The sequence below is a fragment of the Oncorhynchus clarkii genome, chromosome 16, assembly GCF_045791955.1.
Source record: "Oncorhynchus clarkii lewisi isolate Uvic-CL-2024 chromosome 16, UVic_Ocla_1.0, whole genome shotgun sequence".
NCBI lineage: Eukaryota > Metazoa > Chordata > Actinopteri > Salmoniformes > Salmonidae > Oncorhynchus > Oncorhynchus clarkii.
The window spans coordinates 15961549-15984877 of record NC_092162.1 but is presented as its reverse complement, the minus strand read 5'-3'; the positions used below and the strand labels follow the sequence as shown (position 1 = coordinate 15984877).

Below are 23329 nucleotides of genomic sequence, written 5' to 3'. Positions count from 1 at the left end.
TTTAATAAAAATGTGTTAAAGGAAACCAGCGATTAGAATGGTTTATTTCAAGTCTGTCCTGAAATGCTCCACCACAGGGTGGTTTCATCGACGCGGCTGGTGTGCATCGGCATCTTATTAAATAAAACAGCATCTGCCCAAAAAGAGGCAGGAAAAATTTATGGGGACAGAGGTTTCTCTGTCTGTCAGGCCAGAGGACAAACAGAGGACTAACGTTAACACAATGGTGGTGCAACGTTGTAGGAACGTTAATCCTGGCTGACAGTCCAGCTCCTCACATGTGTGTGTGATGCTGGGGGATGTACACAGGTCAGCAGAGGTTGGGGATTCACAGGCTCTGCAAACAGGCTGGGAAACTGACACAAGACTGCTAGGCCCAGACGCCAATGTCCTCATAACCTCGCCTTAACGTCTTAGCAATGTTGGCCCTGGCGCCATTGGAGCTGAGGGTTTAGGACCAAAAGCCAGCAGACAGGAAGCAGCGCAGTGACCCGGCAAACATTCTGACAAATAAACAAACCGGCCGAGTAACTGAACTTGAGGAGTTGTGGATTTTAAAGGGGGTTCCGGGCCGATTCAGTGCTACTTGCATGGAAGTATGCAAGTATTTATTGTACTGCAGACTCAAAGTGTTTGTATATGCAAACACCCACAGCTCATAGATACAGAAGGTTCAAAACACAAAAACAAGCTCAAGTACTTTTTTTTTCACCTTTATTTAACTAGGCAAGTCAGTTAAGAACAAATTCTTATTTTCAATGACGGCATAGGAACAGTGGGTTAACTGCCTTGTTCAGGGGCAGAACGAATATAAGAACACACAGACAAAAACATATTGTGCTGATTTGAACTGTGAGGATGAACAGTGCCAGGGCCTACAATTAACACCCACCACCTGCCAAATGCGGGTAGATTTTGGCAATGGTGGGTAAGATCGATGTCTATTTCACCAGCCACATTGGCGGGTGGTTAGGGCTCCACAGTGTGAGCATTTCACTTGCATTTGTGAATAAAATGTAAAGTACGATCACATTTATAGTAAAAATAAATGCAACAGTAGTTGTTTTTAAAGTAATTGCACCGTTTTGTTTTATAGTTGGTAAATTAATCGCACAAAGTAAAAACTACAAATTCTATATAGCCTAGCCCACCTCACGCTGCAAAACTGCCTGGCTGGGGGCTGTGCACAAGTGAAGCGCTGAGTGAAAGATACGTTTTTTAGAAGCGCTGTCAGGCATAAAAGTAGGTCTAATTAACGTAAAACGAAAGTCTACTGAGGTGAGACATTGTCCTTGTATTTCTTGACAATTTACATTGTTTTGTTCACAAGATAGGTTGTTTTTTGATGTTTGAGTTTCAACTGCTAGGGAAGAGAAGATAACGCTTCTACTAGTCGGACTCAATTTCACAGGCACAAACATGACTCAAATCGCGCTACCACGGTAACCACCCGCCCTCAAAGGGACAGGTAAAACTTTTTGTCTCGTCTGTGATATTTTGGTTAAAATATGTAATTATTCAATATACCCCATTAGTTACTTCTTACTAGTACATGTATTATTTTAGAAACATTACAAAGCATGCTCATCCATTTTTGTATGTTTTGTTGGTGTCATTTTAGCAGATTTTTATTTATTTTGGATGTTCAAAAAAATTCAGAGTGGCTGGTAGATTTTTAAATCTACCTGCCACAGAAGCTGGTGGACCAAAAAGTACATTTTATGCCCTGAACAGTGCTGTCTGAATGGCCAGGAATCGTTAGTAAAAGTCAGGCTCGGAATGCTGTGCCTGTCCTGATCAAAAGGCCACGTCCAGGTAATTATTTCCTGGAAGTAAGAGTCAAATTAGAGGTCTGAGTTCAAGGCACCTTATTGACCTCAAGCCACTCCTGTCAAAAGGCTGCAGAGGTAGCAGAAACCTCATTTTGGCTGATAATTGGGTTAAGCAGTCCTTTCACCCCATGTAAAAAGCTTCTTTCTCGTTGTTCCCTACTTCTCTGCTCCTACGATGGATGTTTCTAAGAAGAAGAAATCGTTATCATGTAAATACAAGTCCAAAAATGAGGAGCTGTAGCTGGACAGGTCAGCGTCTTCCTGCTTTTCACATCCTTGCGAAAGCTTTGGCAGAGCCAAGGTGAGGGTTTGGGCCCCGGAAGAGGAAGGGAGAGGCGGGGAAATATAATTTTTGTCCAAGGCCATCCCCGCCCGGGACAGCTAGCGACAGGGTGATGTTGACCCTGGAGGTGCAAACCAACCTCCTTGTCGCCACGGAGATGCTGGGTGCCCGGGTCGGGTCATGCTGAGGAGCCTGCCGTCCAGCTGGCATGGGGCCTGGGGTAGCACTGGGGTGCCAAGCCAACTACCCCCCTGCCTGCCCGCCTGCCTGGCTGCTTGGCCCAAACACTAAACCGTCGGCCAGGGAAGGGTGAGGGCAGTGCCAGCTGGGATAGCGCTTTACCACCGAGCCCACACTCCAAACAAACAACCCAGCGGGCCAGAAGCCACGGGCAACATGGAACTCGTCATTACTGACAGAACTGCATGCCTCGTCTAGGCCAGCCCTGCACTTGTCAGGAGCTGTCACAGAGCAAGGATATACCAATAATTATCTGCTTCAGAGAGCCTTTATGCCAAAAAAATAATAACAAGATGACCAACTTTTTACCTGGGGTTAATATAGAAAACATGACAATAAAAAGAGGTGGATAAGTAATGTGAAAAGCCTTTAAGGACTGACGTCACAAAAACACACAAGAGCAATTGATCAGGGGTTATCCAGACATCCAAAGCCTACTCTGCCTTGTCCTTAAGTTGGCCTCAGAGAGGAAACAGACATTCTAGACATCACTACTCTGCTCTAGAAGGCCTTTTTTGGGAAAACAGACGATTTATGTTGGTTTTTCTTTGATGAGGTCAGAAAATACACTGAACCAAAATATAAAATGCAACATGCAACAATTTCTAACATTTTATTGAGTTACAGTTCATATGAGGAAATCAGTCAATTGAAATAAATTCAACAGGCCCTAATCTATGGATTTCACATAACTGGGAGTACAGATATGCATCGGTTGGTCACAGAACCTTAAAAAAAAAAGAAAAAAAGGAGGCCACAGGATCTCATCAAATTATTTCTGTGCATTGCCATTGTCCGTAGCTTATGCCTGCCCATAACCCCACCGCCACAAGGGGGCACTCTGTCCCAACGTTGACATCAGGAAATCGCTCGCCCACACAACACCATACACGAGGTCTGCGGTTGAGGCCAGTTGGACAAACTGCCAAGTTCTCTAAAACGAGGTTGGAGGCAGTTCATGGTAGAGAAATTAACATTAAATTCTCTGGCAACAGCTGTGGTGGACATTCCTGCAGTCAGCATGCCAATTGCACACTCCCTTAAAACTTGAGGTATCTGTGGCATTGTGTTGTGTGACAAAACTGTGCCTTTTATTGTCCCCGGCACAAGGAGCACCTGTTTAATGATCATGCTGTTTAATCAGCTTCTTGATATGCCACACCTGTCAGGTGGAGGGATTATCTTGGCGAAGGAGAAATGCTCACTAACAGGGATGTAAACAAATCTGTGCACTAAATTTGAGTGAAATTATATTTTTGTGCGTATGGAAAATGACTGGAATCTTTTACTTCAGCTCATGAAACATGGTTCCGACACTTTACATGTTGCATTTATATTTTTACTCAGCGTAAATACCAGCCACGGTCTCACTCCCACTTACTTTTAACAGTTTCAAAAATTAGAACGGATTATGGCAAAACGTGTTTTAGTTACCGAATGCTGAGGTCTTGGAATTCTCTTCAAGCCAGTTTGAAACACCAGGATCTTGTTTCTTTGGAGGTGTTTAAAAGGTTGGTTGACTTGCATGTTACTGAGGAATGTGACTGTCATCAGGATTTCATGCGGTGGTGCATGATTGATTTTTATCTCTGTATGTCTGAATGTAAATCGTAATGAATGTGTGTCGACGTCTATAATGTTTATAGTGTGTCGTCTGATATTTGTCTTAAACATTGTTCCCCCCTGCTGCTGTCTTGGTTGGACCAGGTCTCTCTTGGAAAAATATATTTTTATCTCAAGGATTCAAACTTTCTCAAACACCTTCCAGAAGGACAACCATCTTTGCAGCACTCCACCAATCAGGCCTTTATGGTAGAGTGGCCAGACACATGACAGCCCTTTTGGAGTTAGCCAAAGGGCACCAAAAGACCTTGATAAACAAGATTCTCTGGTCTGATGAAACCAAGATTGAACTCTTTAGCCTGAATGCAAAGCGTCACGTCTGGAGGAAACCTGGCACCATCCCTACGGTGAAGCATGGTGGTGGCAGCATCATGCTGTGGGGATGTTTTTCAGCGGCAGGGACTGGGAGACTAGTCAGGATCAAGGGAAAGATGAATGGAGCAAAGTACTTTAGTTTAGTTGATCTCCACTTTCTGGAAGTCAGTGGGATTAGAGTACGATAGCTAAGGAGATGGAGAAAATTCTGGCATTTGATTTCAAATATGCAGACAGAGTCGAAAAGAGAACACACCGAATCTGTCTCCAGATTACATAATCAAACCAAGGGCAAACATGGCACCGTGACAGAGGGAGAAGCGTCCATCCATGTATACAGGTAAGAGAGTCTAGCTAGCTGCATTTTCAGATATTACACGTTTCTAATTTTGTCAGAAAGTTGTTTTCATTTAAAGTTAAAGTGTATTGTTCGCTAGCTAGCTAACGTTAGCTGGCTTGCTAGCAAGTTAAAGTTACGCGTATAATCTGTGTAGTAATATTATTTGTAACTCAGAGCCATTTGCATTGCTAGTTATAGCCTAATGTTAGCTAGCTAACATTGAACCTGGTTGGTTAGTTACCTGTAGATTCCTGCAGGGTAGTAATGTTATGAGTTGGGATTATGGTTCATGGTAGCTCGTAAATTCTCTCTGGCTATCTACTCCAATTTCAGAGCACTCTCGTCTGAGTGTGCCAAAGCGCAGAATAAATAAAGAATTTACGAAGCGCTCAACACCCGTTGAATATGGCCGGTGTCAGCAAACGTTGGCAAAAAAGCATAATTAAATTGTTAACTGCAGCACAGTTGCAGTCACTAACGCTCTGGATAACATAAAAACAGCCTAAACGGCTCTGCTAGGGCGAGTAAAACGGTCAGTGAAATGTTCTCTCATTTGTGTCTGGAAGTAGCTAGCAAGCTAGCCAACAATAGCCAGTTAGCTTGGGTGCTTGACTGCTGTTAGGTCAGAACGCTCGGATCAACCCTACTGCTCGGCCAGAGCATCCAGTTTGCGCTCTGAACGCTCCAAGAGCAAAGCGCTCTGAATTTACGAACAGAATCTGACAACGCTCTGAGTTTACGAATGCCCAGAGCACACTCTGGCACTCCAGATAAAATTAACAAACACACCCGTAGTATAAGCCAGCCTTTAGTCTTGAAATCTTTGGTTGTTTAGTACATAGCCTCAGATGTGAATCCTTAAAGAGATGGGTGGGGCTAAATCTTAAGAGGGTGTGAACGATGCTGAATGGGTGTAGACAAAGAACAGCTCTGCAGTAGGTACCAAACATTTATGATCGATTTTCTCAAAATTGAGGTTACAAGTTTATCAACTTTCAAAGCATAATATAACATTTTCGAGCTCTGAGTCTCTACTTTTATCCTATGTGAAAAACACAATTTCAAATTTTGCTACATAAGACGAATTGAGCCGGTCGGTCATAGATATGATGGTAGGGAGATTTGAATTTATAACATCGATCTTCAATCAATCCCTACTACAATCCCGCCGACTGGCCCCGCTATAATATTACATTTTTGGCGAAAATTCCATTTCCACAAAACGTATCCAGGCGAAATGCAGATAAACAAACAAAAATAAGCTGTGTCACAAACTGCTGGAGGTGATGGAGATATAAAAATAAAAAAAATGAGTATGCGAGCAGCATAATTAATATCTACAAACTAATCTCTTTTCTCAAGCACACAACATATTTCTCAGCGGGCATGCTCAAGTCATTTGTGGAGCATCAGAATTGCCAATGATGAAGGTATTCAGAGGAGAATCCGCTGTGTGTTCTCTCTGTTCTTGGCCTGTACTCATAACGTCTCAGAGTAGAAGTGCTCATCTAGGATCAGGTCCCTGTCTTATTCATTAGGATTTAAACTGCAAAACTGATCCTATAATCAGCATTCCTACCGTGAGACGCTTTGTGAATATGGGCCATGTCTGAACAGCACTGAAGTATGGGAAAAACTCCCAGCAGGTCAAACAAACACCATTCACCAAGATGCATTCCATTTATTATTATTGTAAGGAGTTCACATTAACAAAATACATCTTCCTTGTGAAAGACAATAAATAAGTCAACATATTTTGCGTCGTATTTAAGTCATAAGCCACAGCACGCTGTAGAAAATTATTGTATGACTTATCACATAGGTGAAATAGGTGACGCTAACTGATCAATAAGTAACCAAACGCTTAATTCGAACACTTTTGTAGCAGATTTCAAGCACTCCGCCCTCTGTGTGTGTGTTTAACTTATAGGGAACATGGTCCAATGCTGTCATGTACCTCTAATGTTTAACTCACTTCAATATGGATTGAATACTGGACCTCTCTCCACTTCACACAAGACAGACAGAGAACATATGACTTTGTAAGAACAGAAAAAGGACCTCAGGATTCCAATGAACTTTTGATCAGATTTGCTGGAGACAAAGTCAAAACTAAGTATTTTACCAAGACTTGAAAGTAAGCTGCAAAGAGGTGCCCCCCCCTACATATCACACATTTCAAGACTATTTTACTGCAAAACATCCCACATTATTAACAAGCAAAGTGACACTGAACGCTCTCTCAAGTCATTTATTAAATTAAAGACCAAAAATTAATTGGAGCAATAAGAGAAAGGGAGAAAGGAAAGAAGGATGGCGAAAAGAAAATAGAACAGACAAAGATAAGACATAAAAATCTTCTGCCTTGTGTGAGGGAGAAAGACCGGCATAGAGAGAGAGAGAGAGAAAGAGAGAGAGAGATGTGTTAAAATAAAACGAAAGGACAAGTGGCAGCTGTGTGCCTTTATCTCGGAGAGGCTGAGTGAATTGAGTCACCAGCGGTGCGCGCACGCACACACACACACACACACACACACACACACACACTCTCCTGGCTTGACACTTCTGTTTGGTCTATTCTCTCACACACACACACACAGCGCTCGATTAAGATGAACCAATTAGAACATACCAGTTTTATTGGGGCGCTTCAATTATAAGTGTGTGATTGTATTGAGGCCTGCTCCACCTTCCCCCATCACATTTCACTGCAACTGACACTAAATGCTCCTCTTATGGTCCCACAAACAAAGCTCCATGCACGGAAAAGAGCAGGAGCTCAAAGACCACATCAACACACACGTTTGTAGGCTGGGGGGGGTGTAAAAGAACAACACAAGATTGCCCAACAGCTGTTCTCCACAGATGTGGCATCCAGCGAATATCATGTCATGAACCCTGTCCAGCCTGGACATCAGTCACTTCCTGAAGGGTCATTGACCACGCTGATGTGGGTCAAAGAAGCCAAGACACTTTGCTGTGATTTACTGAGGAGGACCCGAGTGAGGCCTACAGTGGATGATTTCTACAAGCAAGAGGTTTGGTCCAATGGCTAACATACAATACAGATAAAGGAAAATGTAATCCTAAGGCCGGGATTCAATTAATTACAGATAGGGCCATACAAATGTTCTGAACTGTTTAACGGACTTGAGGTGAGGCATAGTTCTGCTATTTTTTCAGAATTGACGTGCTGAAATAGTCTACTAAAGTAATCAGACCTATTCTTACTATATTTGACTGCTTCAGCTTATATTCAGCATTTAACACGTATCCCACTAAGTAACCATACAAAGACAGCTGAAGCAAGCACACAAAATCTCTTCAGGTAATGTACAGGTAACTGCCCAAAAAAAAGGAAACACTTGAGTAAATGAGGTATATAAGGTAAATTAAAAGCAGGTTCCTGAGTTAATTAAGCAATTAACATCCCATCATGCTTAGGGTCATGAATAAAAATGCCCAGTTGCTCATTGTTTTGGCTACCATGGCTAGAAGAGATCTCAGTGACTTTGAAAGAGGGTTCTCAAAGGAGTATAGGGTGTTTAAAGTGTGTGTGTCTCAGTCACCAGATCTCAACCCAATTGAACACTTATGGGAGATTCTGGACAGCGTTATCCACCACCGTCAACAAAACACCAAATGATGGAATTTCTCGTGGAAGAAATTGTCGCATCCCTCCAACAGAGTTCCAGACACTTGTAAACTCTGTGCAAAGGCACATTAAAGCTCTTCTGGCAGCTTGTGGTGGCCCAACACCCTATTAAGATACTTTCCTTTATTTTGGAAGGTACCTCTACTTTGTCTAGTTTGGTCATATTTATCTTCCCTTAGAAGTGTTTACTTTAAATGATGACTAGCATCTATTGAGGTGCAATGTCCTATACATTTTATGACAAAATCAACTTAAAGTATCTACAAACAAGTTCCGAAGTGACATAATCCAAAAGGAAGGCTACAGCTAACATTTTTTTTACCGTTAAAAATAAATAAATAAAATATTGTATGGCCTGCCCTAGTGGATTACCAGATCACCCAGATCAGAAGTGTAGTAGATTTGTACAGCAGTTAAACACTTGATACAAACATCACAAAAAACCTAATAAAAAAAAAAGCCTTATTAGACCAACGCAATCTTTTTGCTGCTGCTGCAGAATAAATATCTATAAAAATAAGTGTTTTTTTCCCCTCAAAGTACTCTTGTCTTGTGCCAACTTAAAAACATTAAAAACATTAAAACATAAAAAATAAAAAACCTTTTATTCTTTTTTTTTTTTGAATTTTACCCCTTTTCTCCCCAATTTCGTGGTATCCAATTGTTGTAGTAGCTACTATCTTGTCTCATCGCTACAACTCCCGTACGGGCTCGGGAGAGACGAAGGTTGAAAGTCATGCGTCCTCCGATACACAACCAACCAAGCCGCTGCTTCTTTAACACAGCGCACATCCAACCCGGAAGCCAGCCGCACCAATGCGCCGGAGGAAACACCGTGCACCTGGCCACCTTGGCTAGCGTACACTGCGCCCAGCCCGCCACAGGAGTCGCTGGTGCGCGATGAGACAAGGACACCCCTACCGACCAAGCCCTCCCTAACCCGGGCGACGCTAGGCCAATTGTGCGTCGCCCCACGGACCTCCCGGTCGCGGCCGGTTACGACAGAGCCTGGGCGCGAACCCAGGACTCTGATGGCACAGCTGGCGCTGCAGTACAGCGCCCTTAACCACTGCGCCACCCGGGAGGCCCAAAATACCTTTATTCTGCAAGAACTTTTGCATATACCCAGAATTTTACTTGATGAAATGGTGCTGCCAGCAATAGATAAAATATACAGACAGAATATACACAATCTACATACAGTATATACAATATGGATACAGTAAACAGACAAATTACAATTCCCTACAAAAATAATCCAATCAAATCTAATTGTATTGGTCACATACACATGTTTAGCAGATGTTATTGCGGGTGTAGCGAAATGCTTGTGTTTCTAGCTCCAACAGTGCAGTAATATCTAACAATTCACAACAATACACACAAATCTAAAAGTAAAATAATGGAATTAAGAAATACAAATATTTGGTGGCATTGACTAAAATACAGTATAAACATATGAAATGAGTAAAGCAGTATGTAAACATTATTAAAGTGACTAGTGTTCCATTATTAAAGTGACCAGTGATTCCATGTCTATGTATAAAGGGCAGCAGCCTCTAAGGTGCAAGGTTGAGTAACTGGGTGGTAGCCGGCTAGTGAAGGCAACACTGGCTAACACCCGGAATAGCAATTACGAGTGAAGCTCTTCTGTCTGTCTGTTTTTCAGACCTCGATTGTCCCCAATACGCCATCAATGTGGTAATCATAAAATATCTCAAGGTTGGAAGCTTTTCATAAACGAGGGACTGAAACCTTTGAGAAGGGGCATGATAGAAGCCCCTCTCAACTCCCCACAGCAAACAAACCTCAGGCTTGATGGGGGTGATGGTACAACCTCTTGAAAATGTGGTCCGGTTTTTATTTTTTCTCCCATTGTGATATAGGGAATCTTTTATGCTATCTGCAACACGAAAGTGTCAACATCTCACAACGAGCGAGCCTGCATTGTGTTCTCCATAACCACCCTCGAAACTCCAAGATGGGGGTATGCTAGGGTGGGTTATGAGAGGGAGGCAGAGACAGACAGACAAGACAGGGAGATGTGATTGAAAGGATAGAAGAGAAGGAATATAAAGGGAAAAAAATGAATTTCAGAATTCGTAAATATTTCACGCGTTTACACCCAGCCAAACAGAGATCAGAGATGCAACAACAACAGCAAAGCTTCAGCTTAACCATCCAACTAGATGCCAAAAAAAAAAACAGTCTACGGTGATGTTTCTTCATGTGTTTTCTCAGTGCAATTGTCCACAAACACTACATAAGGATCCCCCTCAAAGACATGATAGACATTTACACTAGTTTTCCATAATCTGATAAGTACCAGGCACACAGCAAACATATATTCTATTTGTCTATTCATTTGACTGAAAGCTCTACAAGTAAATGCAGTAAATCTGAACCATCAAACACACAATGCCTTATTCCCATTAAGAGGGCACTACAACATTGAAAGACGGAGAGTAGTGGTGATCCCATGCATTATTAAATTCCACAGCAAAGGGCAGAATATTTGAAGATCTTAAACGTTCACTGAGAATCTGGTGTGTACGAAGAGTAAAAATGAGGAAAGTGACGGGGCTGAAGAAAATATCTGAGCTCCTGTACCAACTCATTCTGTAGGTCAAGTATTGATCCCCTTTTTCAGTCACAACAAACCAATGTGTCCGCTGACAGTAAGAAGGGTAGATGAGAGACTGATAGAGCGAAAGGAAGGTAGGTATTTTGCTACAGCAGATCCATCCTGGAAACCATTGACAGGCTAAAACAGCCCAGGACAGAACAGCTTGGCATGGCACAGGCGATGGCACGTCTCGGCATGGCATGCTGCCCAAGTCATCATATTCAAGTGGGCTAGAGTCTATACGGTGCTAAAACATGGTGACAAACCAGGCCTCTCTCTTCTTCCACATGCATACCAGTGTCCAGGAATGCAGAAGTATCCTGCATTCTCTGAGGCAGGAGCGCAGAGCCCAGACGTACACGCACTCATGGCATGCTGGGAGGGACGACAGCCAGGGGAGGAACAGTGTGATAGGTTCTAATTGCTTCAAAATGTCCAGAAGAAGGCCCCCTATTATCTATTTAAATCTGTTGATAATGGGAGGCTGGAAGAGAGGAGGAAGGGAGGAGGGGGACGGCGACCCAGGCAGAGGGAGAGGAGCTACTCCGTGCCGCCGTCGCCTCATTATTTTCGTCCTGACGGACACCCGCGCTCAACCCCTGGATGAATGGGCCGCGCTGAATAAGTTATCACGAGCTACACAAAGGGAGAATGGGCTCCACAAACAACACTGCACCACGAGAAGCGTGTCTCTCTCCTTCTCACTCTCTCTTTCTCCTGATGAAAGAGCCCCAGCCACATTCTGTGGACTCACCTGTAATTTCAGCAAACACAGTAGGTGAAAAAAAAAGGAGGAACGAAAAGGAAAAAGAGAAATGAAAGACAGAAAGTGCAGGCATCGGTGTCTGCACAGATATCCACAGAACATTCCCTCCTTTACGGTTCATCTGTTTTGTCTTTTGCAAACTAGCGCTTCTTTCATTTCTCCAGAATGCAGGGACCTCCTTTGGACACTATTCTAAGACGGTTGAAGAGTGCGTTGTTTTGTACTTTGTAAGACAAGGCTTCGAATAACATCACCGCATCAGTCTGTTTTTATGTTTATTTTGTCTTCTTTTCGTTGTTTTGGCTGTTTTGTGTTTTGTCTGGGTCTGGAGAAGCATATGGAGTCACCTTCATGCTTTGTTCTTCTACAGTGAGGGGAATCAAGGCTTTCCCCAACGGCTACTCTCAAGAGTTAGGTAATCAAACCAGCATTCAGACCAGTTCCACCTAACTGTCACCACTACACGTCAACTGCCACCAAGCTCCCCTTGCCATCACTCAAAAGTAGAGGCAAAACTTTTGGATGGGAGACTGGTGTCTCTCTTGTCTGACGGGGGAATCAGAGGGTGCCGCAGCCCGACAGGTGCTCAACGGCTGATCAAACGAGGCAGATACCCTTGGAGTGACACCTGGAGTCACTTCAATGGGGGAACGCCAGAACGGCCTGGGGAGTGCGGGGTACTTCAACCGGGACGCAAACAGAAAGGTCGAATAAGCAGTCACCTCAATGTCGTACGGGGTTGACCTCACGGTGTTGGGAAAGGTATGAAAGTAAAAATCCCCGTTCCAGAGTAGAAAACTAGTTGATTGATTGGCAGCTATGGCAGTATCCTCCACTGGTTTAAGTGACATGTTGACAGTATTCTGTTTATCGTCTTTAAAATGTTACATTGCCATCTGGAATTGAAATCGGTTCGAAGTATTGCAATAAGGCTGCAAACTACGGCAACTTCCAGGTAACTTCCAAGACCATCGAAAAGTAGGATACAGTTGATAGAATACTATCCCATATTAGCACTGTAGTAAGTGAAATATCCTAACAAAACCTTGAAAAAAAACAAGCAGTATCTGAATCCACCATTAAAGCCTATAGGCATTGCAAATATACAGGCAACTGCCAAAATAAAGGAAACAGCAACCTAAAGTTTCTTAATAGGACGTTGGGACACCAGCTTCAATGCACCTTCCCATAGATTTATACAAGTGATTGGAACTCTATTGAAGGGATGAGATACCATTCTCCCAGAAGAAATTCCATCATTTAGAGGGTTGTTGGTAGAAAACACTGTCTCAGGCACCGCTCCAGAATCTCCCAAGTGTTCAACTGGGTTGAGATTTGGTGACTGAGACAGCTGTGGCATATGGTTTCCATCGTATCCATGCTCATCCAAACATTCAGTGACCACGTGCGCCCTGTAGATAGGGGCATTGTCGTCTTATGGGGGCATAGCAATGGTAGCCAGAATAACGACCTGCCATACATTTCTGTACATTACCCTAAGCATGATGGGATGACTACACGGAACTCTATTCCACATCAAGTAACTCATGCAAGCAGTAAAATTAGATTTAAAAAAAACACCTTACGGAACAGCGGCGACTGTGAAGCAGCACAAACATGGGCACAGACACATGCATTCACCACACACGCACTATACACACACATGTACACATGGATTTTGTACTGTTTATATGTGATAGTGGTAGAGTAGGGGCCTGAGGGCACACAGTCTGAATGTATTGTAATGTTTTTAAAATGGTAAAAAACGGCCTTAATTTTGCTGGTCCCCATTAGCTTCCTTGGCAGCAGCTACCGGGGATGCATAATAAATACAAATGTTAATTGCTTACTTAACTCCGGAACAACACCTGTGTGGAATCACCTGCTTTTTACTTTGCATCCCTCATTTCCTCAAGTGTTTCCATTATGTCGGCAGTTACCTGTCGTTGTGCTTCAGATAACGATGGAGAGAAGAGAAGGCCAGGGCTACTAAGTTAACAGTCTCTTCCCTCAATAAACAAATGCACTGGTTATAGAAAACAACAGCCCATCTTTGCCCTTGTCAACAACCCCATTCTCTGCAGCCCGGGCTTGTTTGTGTCTCTCTCCTTTCTCCAAAAGCGCCCCATCAGCACTCTCTAACAGGAGTGGTGGAGGAAGAGCGAATAAGAGCGAGAAAGACTGTACATTCAGTCTTTCTCGACATAGACTGAATGTACTGTAAAATAATAATATATAGTGGCCTTCAGCAGCGTTTCCCCTATATTTACTTAGCAGTGGCGGCCACTCCCAAAAATACATTTTCGGGAAGGTCAAACTTTTTCAGTGTAAACTTAAATGACTAAAACCAGATATAAAGTATGTTTAAAAAATAATGGAGCTATATTTTAATTTAAATAAGATGATCTTTGAGAACTAACAATCATCAAAATAAAAAACTAGACCGTCAGGGAGAACACTTTAAAAAAAAATTTTGAGTCACTCAGAGAGCATAAACTATGACAAAATCTGTGGAATTGCAGGGAATCATCTTTAAGACAATGTTTTTTGCTTGACACTAGATGGGAGTTCCTCGCAGTCTGCCATTGCTTCCATAGCTACACAATCAACGTATTTATGTGGATTGGTGATGAAGCCTGTCTAATTTAGATAAAGATCCCCAATCCACAGAGGCCTGCTCATAAAGCCTTTCAGCATTGTACACATGGCACTAAGCTCCAACGCACTGTCCCTACAGTACGGCTGTATGCCCTACTGAATGCTCATGTACAACAAACACACTAACAAAAGCCAGCTGCCTTCGCCAGAGATGGGCAAAAGACGCAGCCAGCTACAACGCATTCGTTTGCCAGAGAAATAGTAGAGGAAAACATAAGAAGTTCACAGAGGGAACAGATAGGGCGACCCAGAGGGAGGGAAAGCAAACGCCAAAGTGTTATCAGCCAGGCTGAATAAATTGCGAGACGAGAGGTAACGGAGTACTAATGTAGTACATGGAATTATCCGCCGCAACAAAGAGAAACAGATCAAAGAGAGGCATCCGTTGGGATTGGTCCACTACTCTTGGGATAGGCAATAAGAGCAAGGCTATGGCTATTCCAGACTCTCTGGTTCGCATAAATGACTTCAAATGGGGAAAAAGGGACCTTTTATCAAACACGTTGCTTCAAAACATCTAAACATGAACAGACCTAGACTTTGGTTGATTTTTGACCAAAGGTCACCATGTGGATGAGACTTTCGAATGGGCAGGCTCCTAAAAGAATGGTGGCTAAAACAAAGCTCAAGTGATTCGGATAGTGAGAGTTGTAAGAGGTGAACATCACACCATCAGAAGCAGAGTGGACAGGTGAGGTTCAATGGCAGACCCCACTCTTCATTCCTAGAGCCTGTGTGTGGTGGCTCAGAACCATAAACTGTAGCTTTGGGAAGACCAAGCTCTCATTTCGCCAAAGGCGTTGACACAGAGATACTAGTGGAGTCTTCCTCTGGTAGCTATTATGGCACACAGGTGGGTGAAAACTAAATAGCAGGTTTGACCTTCACACAGCAGAAAATTAAATAAACTGAGTGAGAGTACAAGCAAGTCTGTGGGATTTTAATGTGTTTGTGTGTGTGTGTGTGTGTGTGTGTGTGTGTGTGTGTGTGTGTGTGTGTGTGTGTGTGTATATATACACAGTATGTGTGTATGAGTGGGAGAAGCTGCCTTTCCCCCTCTGCCACTGCTCCACCCAAGCCGCTCTCCAACTCCCCTGACTACTGCATCCATACAAGGCTTTTCCTCCGCTCCTCCTCGAAAAAGGCAAACCAAATAAATAAAAGGACAGGGGGGAAAAAGGACTGAAATGGAGGAACGAGGAGAGAAAATACACTGACAAGTATAACTTGTTCCATCTTTCAGCTTTAATTAAAAATAATATGGAATCTTTTTGTTCGACTTCACAACAAGACTTCAATAGGGCCCCCAAGACTCCCTTCCACTTGCCTCCCAACACAGCCCACTGGTGGAGCTGAATCCCATTAATTACATGACCCACATATCACATAGTTAATATTCCAGCGCGGGGAAAAATAAACTCTGCCAATACCGATGGAAAGGGCCTAAACTTGGAGGTGTTCAGGACTTCAGAGCCCTCCCTACTCCCAACGCTTTTCTGGGGCGGCGCCCTTTGGATCTCCTTCTCTCCTGACATTGTTTGCGAATGTCGCCTTAATGGGACTGGGAAACGTACGAACGAATGCAGCCACACTCTTTTCCAGTGAATCAAAAGGAAGTGAATAGCAGCTTTCCTGAAGGGAGGGGGTGTGGCGATGAGAATGTGTGAATAAAACGCCCTAATAAGTCAGGTTTCTTTAACCATCAATGTGTAATAAAACAAATTGTTCAAACATACATTGTATAAATTCATGGGATATAGTGAATGGTCATATGCACATAAGGTTACCAATGTCAGGAAGCATGTTAGCTAGTGATGCACTGATATGATATTTTTGGCCGTTACTAATATCCAATATTTTCCTTGCCAAAAAACCTGATACCGATATTAAACACTTTTGCAGCCTTTCAAGCATTCTAGTACAGTTAAATAGTTAAGACACACACACACACACACGGACACAGCAGTCTAAGGTACTGCATCTCAGTGCAAGAGGTGTCACTACAGTCTCTGGTTTGAATCCAGGCTGTATCACATCCGGCCATGATTGGGAGTCCCATAGGGTGGTGCAAAATTGGCCCAGCGTCATCCGGGCTGTCATTGTAAATAAGAATTTGTTCTTAACTGACTTGCCTAGTTAAATAAACGTTACACACGCACGCACAAAAAAGTAATTTTGTTGGTATTTACGTATGTCCCCATAACCAGTATAACATCATCAAAACCTATTTATTTCACTTACTTGCTGTGCTGTTTCATTGTTCATTTGTTCAGTCGTTTCATTCTCAACCAGGATTTCTATGGAACGCCGTTTGGATCTTTGCGTGTCAAGAAAAATACACGTCAAATAACACTATTTGATGTGTCAAATAACACAACAATCTGTTTCAGTAGCTATAGTTAGCTAGCTAACTATATAGCTAGGTGTCCTCATCTAAAATAACCCTAATTTATAAGACAGTTCTTATTCGATTAATGGTGGTCGGACCCATCTATGTGAAGCTAGCCACAATAAGGGTTAGTCCCAATAGTGGACTTTGCAGCCTTTGTATTCATTTGCATCACTGTCAATGGCATATTTCAATTTTGAAGGAAAAACACAAATTCCACTATTGTGCCTAATCCTTATTGTGGCTAGCTTCACAACACATAACCCGGTCCGGTTGAGCCTCACTAACCAGATGAAGCTAGCTGGCTGCTGATAGCTTTGGGTAACAGGGTTAAGTAGCTGGCTAGCTAATTATTTTCATGAACTGAAGTTCAATTTCAATAGGCGAACAACAAGTGGCAACATAGCTAATACTTACTCACAACGATCCCTATATCATTGCTAAGAATAATGAAAATGACTGCAGTTTCTGCTGGTAATTGTTTTCAGGCTGGTTGTATTGGTGCTAGCTAGGTACAAAGCTAAAGCTAGCTACCCCGGAAGTTCAAATGCGTTATTGTAAACACATTGTTCGTGGCCGGTGTTTGCTTGTTTGCATACTTTTTTTGTACAGCTTTGACAGTGCTACTGTATCCTTTTTGACACTCAAAGACCCAAACGGTGTTCCATAGTATATATGCTAATAGCAGTGACGCACTTGGAAGTGTGTCCCGGTGCTCGGCCAGTCGGTGAAAGCCAACATCACCCACAACAGAGAACGGATGATTGTCAAGGGCAATGAATTCCATTATCTTGGCATTAACGGATTTCACCTTTGAGTTGTCTCGCTGAAATGTTCTTACACTTTCTAATGGCTGCTCGACTTGTTGACTGCTCGATCCACACAGCAGACAATGTGGGCTAGGTTAGGAATGCTGTGTTGCACGTGTTGCGCAAAATTTTACGTGCCGTTATTACGTCATATAGGTTATATAGGTATGCACGGTAGCTTTGACATTGGTTTTTAACATCGGCGTTAAACTAGACATCGGGCCGATACTGATGTTGGCATTTTTAGCTAAATTCGGCCAATTCCGATATGTTCACCGATATATCGTGCATCCCTAATGTTAGCCTTAGTAAAGTGGTTAGCAAAACGCAGCACTGGCAGAACAGTTTGCAGTTTATAAACCCTGGCTCAAGTGAGCTAGTGCAGGTTGAGGGGTACCAGCATACACTGAGTGGACAAAACATTAGGAACATGCTCTTTCCATGACAGACTGACCAGGTGAATGCTATGATCCCTTATTGATGTCACTTGTTAAATCCACTTCAATTAGTGTAGATTAAGGGGATGAAACAGGTTAAAGAAGGACTTTTAAGCCTGGAGACAATTGAGACATGGATTGTGTATGTGTTGCATTCAGAGGGTGAATGGGCAAGACAAAATAAGTGTCTTTGAACAGGGTTTGGTAGTAGGTGCCAGGCACACCAGTTTGAGTGTATCAAGAACTGCAATGTTGCTGCTCAATAGTTTCCCGTGTGTATCAAAAATAGTCCACCACCCAAAAAAGACATCCAGCCAACTTGACAACTGCCGGAAGCATTGGAGTCAAAATGGGCCAGCATCCCTGTGGAATGCTTTTGACGCCTTGTGGAGTCCATGCCCCGAGGAATTGAGGCTGTTCTGAGGGCAAAAGGTGTGTGTTTGTGGGGGGAGGGGCTGCAACTCAATATTAGGAAGGTGTTTCGAATGTTTGGTATATTCAGTAGAATACAGCAAGCAACGCGTTTGGCCAAGGTGGAGCAAGTTAGCGAAAGGCACGCTGCATTTGCACACCGTCAGTCATTGGTTTGTTCTGTGGAGCTGAAGGGAGTTAGCATGCTGGGACTAGAGTCCTAGGACCAGGCAAAGGGGCTGATCTCTTAATCAATGTCCAGAGCGACCAAAGCCCTCCTCTGAAGTCTGTGGCCCTTGCCTGCCTGCTGCTGCTGTCAGCCCTGCTACCACCATGAATATGGAGTCCTTCTGCGGTCGGGGCATGCTTATGTTTTCTGTCTGATATCTCGGCCCCATTCCCATTTCAAAGGGAGGTCTACCCAGGGGTTTGACTTTTTGATCTGACTGGCGACTGACTCGACCACCTGCATGCACGATCAGCCGCTAGTGAAAAGACCAACCCCCTCCTACCCACACCCCACCCCCTTGGCCTCACACTGCCCCCCACCCACCCCCACCTTCCCAGGACCCTCCAGAACCCCAGTGGTCATAACTGGGTCATAACTGGGTCTGGAGCTGCATCTTAACTCTCCGGTTGCTCTGCTCTGCTGTGTGCAGTGGCTGGGAGGAGATGCTGGGCATGATTGCAGTAGCAGCAGGAGTCGCCTCCGTTCCCGCCACAGAAAGTCCACCTCTGTTGGGCAAAGTAATGGGAGCCATTTTGTGTCCATAGTGTGAGGGCTGTATGTCAGGGCACCATGGTACTGAGGTAACTGAGGATAGAGCTGGAGCCTGCGGCTCCTCTAATCAGGCATTGCTTCCCCCACCAGCCCACCTTACACCCTTCACAGGACAGTGCACCAATAAAGACTTCAAATCACACAGAGACACCACTTCCTACTGCACGTCTTACTGTCAGCATTACTCTTCCCAAGGTCAAGCTTGGGAAGGTCGAGCTTGCACATTATGTCAGCTACATTAGCATGGTTTCCATTGGACAACATATAATTGAGATAATAGGCAGTGTGCAATTTCCTCTTAATGAATTGATGTGATGCAGCAGGTTGAGAAAATAATAGATTGATATTATTGATTGATATGGGTTGATGACTCAATCACGTATTTACTATTCCTGAACACCACTTAATGCAACATTTGCAGATCCCCTTCCAGCTCGTCATTGGAAAGAACAGCAGCACATTATCACAAGTGGCCGTTAATAAAGGGAAATGTTATAATTGTGCATTATCAATTTCATACCGCTTCACTCCCGATGAGTATCAATTGAGATGATAACTTTTGAATAATATTATGATTTCCTTTAACAGACATTAGCATGAAGAGTTAATGAGATCACCATGACCATGACAATACAATTAAAACCCTCAGGACTTCAGATGATTAGATTCATAATGTAATAGTGTGAAGAGGAAGAAGCCCTCCACCAGCCGACACTAGGCTAAGTAATAGAGGGCCTACGGCATGGCAGGCCATGTAATGCTGTAGAGGAGTAGCGTCGGACAGTGTTTATTTAACTACAGTCTTGGGGACCTACTATAGCAGCAGGGTTTCAGGCACTGATCGACTAATGAGTGGCTCCCCTCTCCTCAGGGTCAACAAGGAAAAAAACAGAAGGCGAAGTGACAAGACCAATGGCGTCTTAATTCCAGTGTTATTTTTCCTCCCTCTTTCTTTTTCACACCTTAAAAAAAATATATATCCAACCACTTGCAGTCTTGACAGAACTATGTTATACCTATTGCATTCAGAGTATTAAATAGTCAATACAAGGGTCGGTCACCCTCTAACAGTTCAGGGGAAGAGAATTGCTGTACTGGAAAAAATGAAAAAAGTTGAAAAGGGGAGTAGCAAATGAGTACCATAAGGCAATTTATTAAGCACAACTGAAGTTGCATAGTGTAGTGGTAGAGGTTCACCTACTGGCCTCATTTACATAACACTAGAACTCTTTCACAGACTCCTGGTAAGCTTAGAACACAAAAAGCAGCCTAAGCAGAAAGTCACCAACCCCCCCAAACAGCACAACAATTTCCATGATAACGAATAAAAGGTATCAAATGTGTGAAATCTAATGAAACGACTGAGGAAATATCAAAACTACGCCACGAGGCACCTTTGTTTGTCCCATTTTCTGGTTATAAATGACTTATAGAGATGAAAATAGTCAACAAAATCGTACAACCAAACACTATTTTATTCAAACGCATAAAAAAAAACAAGCTTAAAAAATATGTGGTATTTGCTAAAAGACAAACGCGAAGCCCCATGAAGCAGAAAGCAAGGCATCGGTTGGGAAGAGGCTAGAGGCCACCGCGCTTTAGAATGGCCCTCATAAATCCTGATTTGAGTCGGGACTAACCAGAGAAACCTGAGACGCGGCGTGCCTGAGCCACACTAGGCAGGCGCTACCGCTCTTAAATTCTACGTTTGATTAAGTCTTCCCATTAGGTGACAGCTGAACTTTAATATGAATATGATAATATTGAAATAAGTGTGTGTTATTTACTTTAGCGCTCGGCTGGTGGCGGCAGGGGGATGAGGGAAGGCAGGAGAGAACAAGGGAGGGGGAGCTGGATGATGAATGATTTCTGGACAGCTCTGGGTGACACCAGGCGAGCCTAGGCCTCCTCTAATCAGACTTGACAAAATGGAGACATATGCAGAAATATTGGTTACAGTCGGCATCACAGCCCTGCCTGGGCTCCTGCTGCCACGCTGCCCCGCCTGCCCCTGATTGTCTACAGGCACTGAAGCATCTATTTCAATTGGCACTTCCTTCCTAGCCCCAGGATTTTACATTTAGCTGGTGTCATTTACATATTACTCTTAATCAAAAACCATACTGGGCAATAAAAAAAATAAACAAAACCGTGGCGTCACGGTTCAGGGGTAGGCACAGAGGCACTTTATGAAATGGTGATGTGACAACACATTAATCTGTGTGTGTATGAGTGAGTGGGAGAGAGAGAGAGAGAAAGGAGAAAGGAGAGAAAGAAAGAAAGAAAGAAAGAAAGAAAGAAAGAAAGAAGAAGAAGAGAGAGAGAGAGATGTCTATGAGTGGTGGTGTGTTTGTGAAAATCGCCGGAAAATTGTTAAAATGGGAGTGTATAGCTTGTGTTTTTCTTGTTCGTCTAAACACATCAAGTACTGGTTGTTGGACAGCTTTCATCTTATTCTGCATTATATTGATGGACTAAAGCAAACAGAAAACAGTAATCTGCATTACAATCAGTGGTGGTCAGTGCTGTTTAAGATTAGGGAGGCCGATAATTGTTTTAATGAGCATGGCCTTACTTCTATTACAGCATATTGGATGACTGTCATTCATATTCCATTCAACCAGTTCAATGTAACAGCAATAGGTTTAGGCTACTACATGACACTCAAATTTTCCCTATACCCATCATGAGGTTGCTACAACCTAGCCTATGAATGAAAGTTTACAACGTAGGTGCACAGGTCGAGAGACAAATTTGAGTAATCAAGGTGACAGACAGACACATTCAATACCACCTTGCACACTCGTCTGCATCTAGTTGATCTAGGGTATAATCATTAGTCCAAATAGTTGCAAACTAAAGTTTCTACTGGAGAAATTCAGGTAGGTTTATCCCCGTTTAGTTCCGTTTGCTTCTATTTAAGAAATGTTTCTAGAATCGGCGGAATGAATACACTGCTGATCTCCCGCACACACAGTTCACTTTCATAGTAGCTACATACAAACAGCATCATAACTTTGCTTGTTGTATACGGTAATTTCTTCTCACATCTACGCACTCTCCTTCTCTCACCTTTTCCCTTCGCTTGTGGACTTCAGTGTGCAACACAATAGCTGTCTGTGACGAGGCAAAAAAAACCTTCCCAAGCCAAACCTTCATACCACAACCACTACACAAGGCCTACATCGTTGTCACCATATTAGCTATAGTCATAGTCAACATAATTACTAGAACTAACGTGTTAGTAAACCAGCTACAAATCACACAACAGCAAGCAGTTAAGCAGTTACACCGGCTGGCACTGATGGAAATACATTTATAGAACCGAAAGCTTACCTGGAAGAGTGACTTGGAAGAGTTCCACTTTTGGATACCCTAAGCTAGCTAGCTAACATAAATAGCATTCCTCCATGTTTGAACATATTTTTTTGTAGGCTAAATTAGCTAGCTGCATTAGATAGCTAAGTAAGTGAAAAGAAATCAACAAAATCTCTCTCTCTCTGCTGTCCAACTATTGACTTTCGAGTCAACTACTCATCACATTTTATGCAGTGCAGTGCTAGGTAACTGTAGTTTATGCTTTCGGTACTATATTCAATTTCTGACAACATGTCAGTTCATGCTGCAGGAGCTCTGATAGGTTGGAGGGATGTCCTCCGGAAGTCGTGAAAATCTATGGAAGGGGATGAGAACCATGAGCCTTCTAGGATTTGTGTTGAAGTAAATGTACCCAGAGGATGGAAAATATCTGTCCTCCGGCTACACCATGGTGTTGCCACAGAGTGCTGTTGAGGCTAATGTAGACCTTCCTTGCAAAACGTGTCTTTTTTTTTTTCACTGAGTAGGACGGTCCTCCCCTTCCCCCACTGATTACAACGTATGGGGCATAATGCATGTTCATAAGACAACGGTCTCAAAACACAATATTATCCCACTCACAAAGTGGGATGAAGAACAGCACAGTATACTATATGGGATAAATAATATATTGTGGGTTTGAGTATGCATGAGTGACAGGGTTTATGTATGTGCTCATAACACATGTATTTACCATCTGTGTATACTGTATGACTGCCGTTCTAGGCCTTTCTACAGTGTGTTTGTGTTTAAATGAGTGGATGTAAATGTGGTTGATGACACAGTTGAAGACATCTACAGAGACGT

At 43.1% G+C, this 23329-nt stretch overlaps 1 protein-coding gene across 4 annotated transcripts in view; it reads right to left on the bottom strand.

The window, feature by feature from the left end:
• The window catches only part of LOC139367469 (vesicle transport through interaction with t-SNAREs homolog 1A-like), a 197753-nt gene that overhangs the window by 51113 nt on the left and 123311 nt on the right, over positions 1-23329 (bottom strand). The window lies entirely within an intron of this gene.